This window comes from Pogona vitticeps, chromosome 1 (assembly GCF_051106095.1).
Source record: "Pogona vitticeps strain Pit_001003342236 chromosome 1, PviZW2.1, whole genome shotgun sequence".
In the NCBI taxonomy this organism is placed as follows: domain Eukaryota; kingdom Metazoa; phylum Chordata; class Lepidosauria; order Squamata; family Agamidae; genus Pogona; species Pogona vitticeps.
In genome coordinates this window covers 159,929,544-159,935,543 of record NC_135783.1, presented here as the reverse complement: position 1 = coordinate 159,935,543, position 6,000 = coordinate 159,929,544, and the positions used below count along the sequence as shown (strand labels likewise).

At 40.3% G+C, this 6,000-nt stretch overlaps 1 long non-coding RNA gene across 1 annotated transcript; it reads left to right on the top strand.

Annotated features, from left to right (window-relative positions):
• Positions 1-692: 692 nt before the first annotated feature.
• On the top strand, positions 693-2,489 carry LOC144583554 (uncharacterized). Its single transcript, XR_013537404.1, has 2 exons — positions 693-778; positions 2,295-2,489. It is a non-coding gene; the product is annotated as an uncharacterized LOC144583554 (long non-coding RNA).
• The last annotated feature ends 3,511 nt before the right edge of the window (positions 2,490-6,000 follow it).

Below are 6,000 nucleotides of genomic sequence, written 5' to 3'. Positions count from 1 at the left end.
TGAACTTCCTCTATGTATTATGCTAGGCAGTAAGAGTGCCAACTTTCTAATTTGCACACTAACGTTTTGTTACATTTATGTTTTGTGTTTGCTTGGTTTGGGTCCAGTTACCATAAAAAACAAACAAACAAGATCCCATTCTGGCACCCATATTTTAAAAAGACCACTATACTCGTGGCAGTAAGACTATGCTTTTGCAATGGCCTGATTCATCCAGAAGATAGTGTTTTTGGTTTCAAGAAGTTGCTCTGGTAGAAATTCAGTCTTTCACTAGTGAAATTTTGCTAGAGCAACTTCCCTTTCCCTGAGCCCCTCTCTACTGCTAAAACACCTGCTCTAGAGGGTTTCTAAAGTAGATTTTGTGGGGCTGTGGCTGTGGGAAGAAAGCATTGCCCTCTCATTTCCATTGACAGAGGCTCTTCTGTCATTGCAGTCATTCAGGATCTAGCCTTCTATTGAGAATTGATGTGCAATCCAGGCAACTTCATATTGTTTAATCAAAAATTACTTTACTGTATTAATATGTGCAAGTCAACACATAGCACTGTTTTCAATTAGTATATAATCATTGCATTTAGTGTATTTGTATTTTCCTTACAACCATAAGCACAGCTGTAAATAAAATTGATAGTCTGAGATTAGCATTCCAGGATCTTCTCTGATAAGAGAGATTCCTTGTTCTTTTTTCTTTTGCCCAGAGCTCAGTCTCCTGACATTCTTCATGCTCAGTTCTGAGAGAATCAGTGGGAAGAAACTTGGGACTACCTGAAACTGTCTGGTAATTACTTGCAAGCAAACATTCATGCAGAAACTAAGAGGGGTGAATTCTATACAACACAGACCTTTCCATATCCAGTGACATGCAATTACCAATTCTAAGAAGTGTAGTACAGAATCCTTAAATTAACAACTCCACCCCTTTTTTTAAACACTGAACAATAATGACCCTAAGGTAATAATTAACAGGGCATTCTGATTCATCTTCCTATGATTGCTTAGTGTATGCTAGGAACAATTGTGCCAGTAGTGCATCGTTCCTAAGTATAGAAAGTGACTTCACCCTGTAATAAAGCTGTATCTGTTTCAGAAACAAATGTACATGACTGAGTTGTGAAGGTTTTGTTTATTGCTGGAAGGCAAAGTCATCAGCTACCTTAATATGTAGCTTGATACAAATATGTGGGCTACCAATTTTGCTTCCCTTATAGCCCATTCCGGTACTGGATATGCCAGAAGTATATTGCTTAACCCTAGGGACCTTCAAATCTTGCCGGACTGCAACTCCCACCAACTCATGTGAGCACAGTAATTGATGATGAATGCTGGAATTTGCATTCTGACAATATCTGGAGGGTTGCCCTTTGACCCCACTCCCAGTTTACTGTGATAGAATGGCAAGATTGTGATTGAATTTGATTAAATTATAATTTAAAGCATGTTTTGCATTTTTAAACATTGATTTTTTAAAAAATTAAATCATCAAAAAAATCTCATTTTAAATCATGTTTTAAGTTATGATTATTAAATCACTCTGTCTTGAACACACTTGTTCTGTGGTGTCAATACATGTGTTCCATGTATGAAGAAATGAGCTGTAATCTCTGGATGCTGGCACAGAAATAAATCAGTTAATCTTCAGGTACCATAAGATTCTGCTTTTCTTTATTTTTGTTATACATGCCAAAACAGATGAACATTGATATCTCCTTGAAAATGGCTTGAGTTGAAATATAGGGTATAGAGGTTCTGCTTTACATAAAGGAACACAGAGGCTAGAGGATTTTATAATAAAACAAATATGTTTGGGCTTGTTGCCTTGGGGGACAGACCTGCTCTTTGCTTGTCCTGTTGCTGTACCCTCTCCCTGCCCGAGTCTGTGTTGTAGAGTGGAAGGACACAGCCTGAGGGCATGGGGAGGGAAGGAGTGGGGAAAGAATAGTCAAATGGTGGCCGAATGGTTTAGGAGAGGGTGCTCTTTTGCTGGTGCAGGTAGAATGAAGGTGGTGGTAGTAACATGAGAATCTCTCCTTAACGGTTGTGGAGAGAGAAGGGCAGAGGGAAGATTTTAGAAAGTTGTGAGGAGTGTGGTAGCAGTTGCTGATGGCTCTCTGGATACGTAACACAGAATCCATACAGAAGTCACAATTGCAACGGAAGAAGTGCTAATGGGGATGGGAAGAACCCTGTAAACTGTGGAGAAATACTTATTCCTCATTAACTGCACATTCACCTTTGAATGCCGGAAATGTTAATTGCTAGCTAAGTTGAAGGTGACTGGATTGTTCTGTTTTCAGCCCAGTTGCTGAAGGAGAGAGATCTGGATCTTCAGCAACAATGCCATCATGACTGTGGAATGCCATGGAAGAACACGGACTCTGGTGGAACAACATGGCGGGTCTGAGAATCCCCTTAGCGGGATTTATTCCTCAATAAAAGTACAAAAAGCTTTAAAATCCTGCACTTTGATTTAAAAAAAATGAAAATAAAAATCTCCTTCTGACATAAAAATCTGACATGGAACAAACTCCCAAGCCCTTTGTTGAAGGCCATTAAACAGATCAGTCTGCATTCCAGGGGATCTAGTATCTAAATGAAACAAAATAAGTTTTATCAACTTTAGTCTGATCTATGGCCCAGCAAAATCCAAGGATCTTAAGCTGATTAATACCTTGACCTTATACATGGTACCTGGAAACATGTCCTATGGAAATCAGTGGGACTTGTTCCTAAGTAATGTGTTTAAAATTGGAGTTATAATCAATTGGCTTAAATCCTAGTAAGTTACCTTAAATGGATTTGAGAATCATGCAGCTGCTAAAAATTCCTGTCCATTAAAACTGGGCAGATATTGTTCGATGTGGAATAAGTGCTGCAGTGGGGTGTCCAGTGTGCTGTAGTGGATGGAGTAATGGATTGCAACTCAGTAGACCTGGGTTCAAATTCCCACTCAGCCATGGAAATTCACTGGTGTGTGTGAAGCTGGTAAACTCACTCCTTAAATATCTCAAGGTGTGGTTACATGATTAAAATAAATCCGGAGCTAGACTGGGTTTTTTGAAGTCCATTTAAAATTTTGTGGTAGTCATATGGTTTTTGAGTTGGTGTGTGCATCCTATTGGGACAACTTTTAATCCAGTTGGAGGATGAGTGGTATATTGATTGAGAGAGTTACGCAGACTATTAAAATCATTTTAAAATTTGTACCATAGGGCTCCAGCTTCCTGCGTTTTTCCCTCTGAAGGTAATGCATGCCCAGAGTGAAATGTCTGTACCACCACCTGCAGCAGTTTTTTGGTTCCCCTCCCATTTCCAATGGGTCTTGGGGGGTTGGTTGCCTTTTGGAGTGTTTTTTTCCATTTCCGATGGGTCTTGGGGGAGTCTGTTTGCTTTTTTGGTTTTCCCCCCATTTCTGTTGGTTCTTGGGGGGGTTGTTTGCTTTTTGGGTTTTGATTTCCCATTTCCAATGGGTCTTGGGGGACTTGTTTGCTTTTTGGGGGGTTCCCCCCATTTTTGATGGGTCTTGCATGCTTCCCTTGTTTTTTCCTTTGTTCTCAGTGCATTTTGGACCTGGTCCCTTTGTTTTCTGTGCATTTCGGAATTGCTCCCTTTGTTTTCTATGCATTTCCAACCTGGCCCCTTTGTTCTCTGTGCATTTCCGATGAGTCTTGCATGCTTGATTGCTTTTCTCCCCCCCCTACCCCCGCTTGGCTGGAAGGGATTAATCGCCTTTCCAATGAGTCTTACAGTGATTTTTTGGTGGTTTCTTTCTGGAACAGATTAATTGCATCTCAGTGCATTTCAATGCGAAATGGTGCTTTGGTTTACAACCATTTCGACTTACGCCCATCTTCCTGAACCAATTTAGTTTGGAAGTCGAGGCATCACTGTATTTGATTACTTCACTCAGCTTTTTCAGAGACTATATTCCTACCAAAGGCTTCAGACCTTCATGATACCAAAATGAAAGACACAGTGTGATGTCATACAAATTAATTAAATGTATTCTTGAAGACTTTCATGGCTGGGATCCGATTGTTGTTGTAGGTTTTTCAGTCTGTTTGGCCGTGCTCATGAGGTTTTTCTTCCTAATGTTTCGCCAGTCTCTGTGGCTGGCATCTTCAGAGGACAGGAGTTAGAACTCTGTGTTCTAGTGTAGTGTGTGGGATAGTTGAGTATTTGTAGCTGTGGGATCACATGGCAGCCCACGTTTCCTCTCCTCAAAGGGAAAAGCATTGGAATTTCTTTTTCAAAACTAAATTTGTGTTAGGTAACCAAAGCTTGACCCACCAAGGCAGCAGACTCGAATCCAAATCAAGCTTTACTTTGAGCCAAAGCTTGTTATTTGGTGATGCTAAAGAAGAGTAACTTCTGTAGAGCATGGTGACCCAAGTCTGAAGACACAGGGACTGACTTCAAGGTTCTAGCATCTACCAAAGGTTGTATAAAGCCTAGAAATTGTAGGAAATGACCATTAAAAAACAAAAACAAACAGGAAGTATCCTGATAAGTACTTCTGATTTGTTTGGGTTTTGAGGAGGAGGGATGAGGGAATCTTGGAGGATGTCCTTAGCATAGAAGTGGAATAATATAAAGCTTCCACTTCTTATAGATGTTACTTTTGCAGCATATCTGTTGCTTGCTGTTGTGCTATTATTATTATAATATCCTGGTGATCTGATCCAGACTGACATCTGCTCTGATGGGCCCCTTTTTTGGTCAGGTTAGGCTATTTGCAGCAGTTGCCCACCTGTGTTATAGAGTAATTGTTCTCAATCTGGAGGCTCCTGATAATCACCAGCTATACCTCTCAGAAGCTCTGAGACATAACTAAGACTTCTGAGTGCCTTAGTCCAAATGCATTTATAGAGTCAAGGTTAGACTACCCGTATAAATTTATTTTTGAAGGAGAGACATAGGTGCTTTTCCACTTGGGGAGGGGAGGGTGAACTGACATCTGCTCTGTGTAAAGGTCAAAAAAATGAACATTTTAAACAAGGACAACTGTGTTCATGTTAGATTTGAAAAATTCCAGTTCCTTAATTAATCAATTTAAACATGTTGTTTCCAAGTACTTGAATGCAGGGGTGTTTCTGTGAGGTGGTCCAGACCTCATCCTTGCAGGAATGTCTACAGCAAACACTATCCATGTTAGGCCAGCAATCCTTGCCAACAGTTACAGTTTTGCTCTATGCAGAAAGCAGTGAGGGGCAATCTCTAAAAACCTCCAGAGGTGGTAAAAGAGTTGCTGCCAGTAGCTGCACCAAAAATATGTCAGGTGCAAGTAAGTAAAGAGAAGTACCTTCACAACATGCAATACCTGAGAATGGGTCTTGGGAAAGGTGTATGAAAGGGTGGAGAGAATGGGTCCATTTTTTAATTTTTAATTTTTGTCTTGAAAAGCAAAACGCAAAATGAAGATTCTGGCTGTGTTGTGAACGACAATGGAACAGAACCTGAAGGATGTTTATCTGGAAATTAACCCAATGGATAAGGGACTTAAGTGTAGTGGTAGAAGTGGTGTAGAGTAGAAGTTAAGAGTGCCGAAGCAGAACTTCGGAGAACTGGTTTCAAATCCTTACTTACTGGATGACCACGTGGACAGTCAGTCCATCTCAGTCTGACAAGTCTTGCAGGGCTGTTGTGAGAATACAATAGGGAGGTGGAAGGGTCTACATGATGCCTTGAACTCACTGGAGAAAAAGCAAGATTTATATTTATATTTATACATGTACTTTGCCTTTCACCTTAAAAAGGACCTGTGACAAACCCAGACCTACTGGGATCTGCCACACGTTAACTAAGCTGCCACCAACCATTCCCTTTAAGAAGTCACACAGACCAGGGATGGATTTTCAACAAATAAAAGAATAAGGTTTATTTAAATCACACACAGGGAAAATAAAATGATCAGGTGAATAAGATTTAGTAACGTGGCTTAGTTTCACTCATACATACACACAGTTTGGTTCACACAGAACCCTTAACTTGAAGCACAGACCC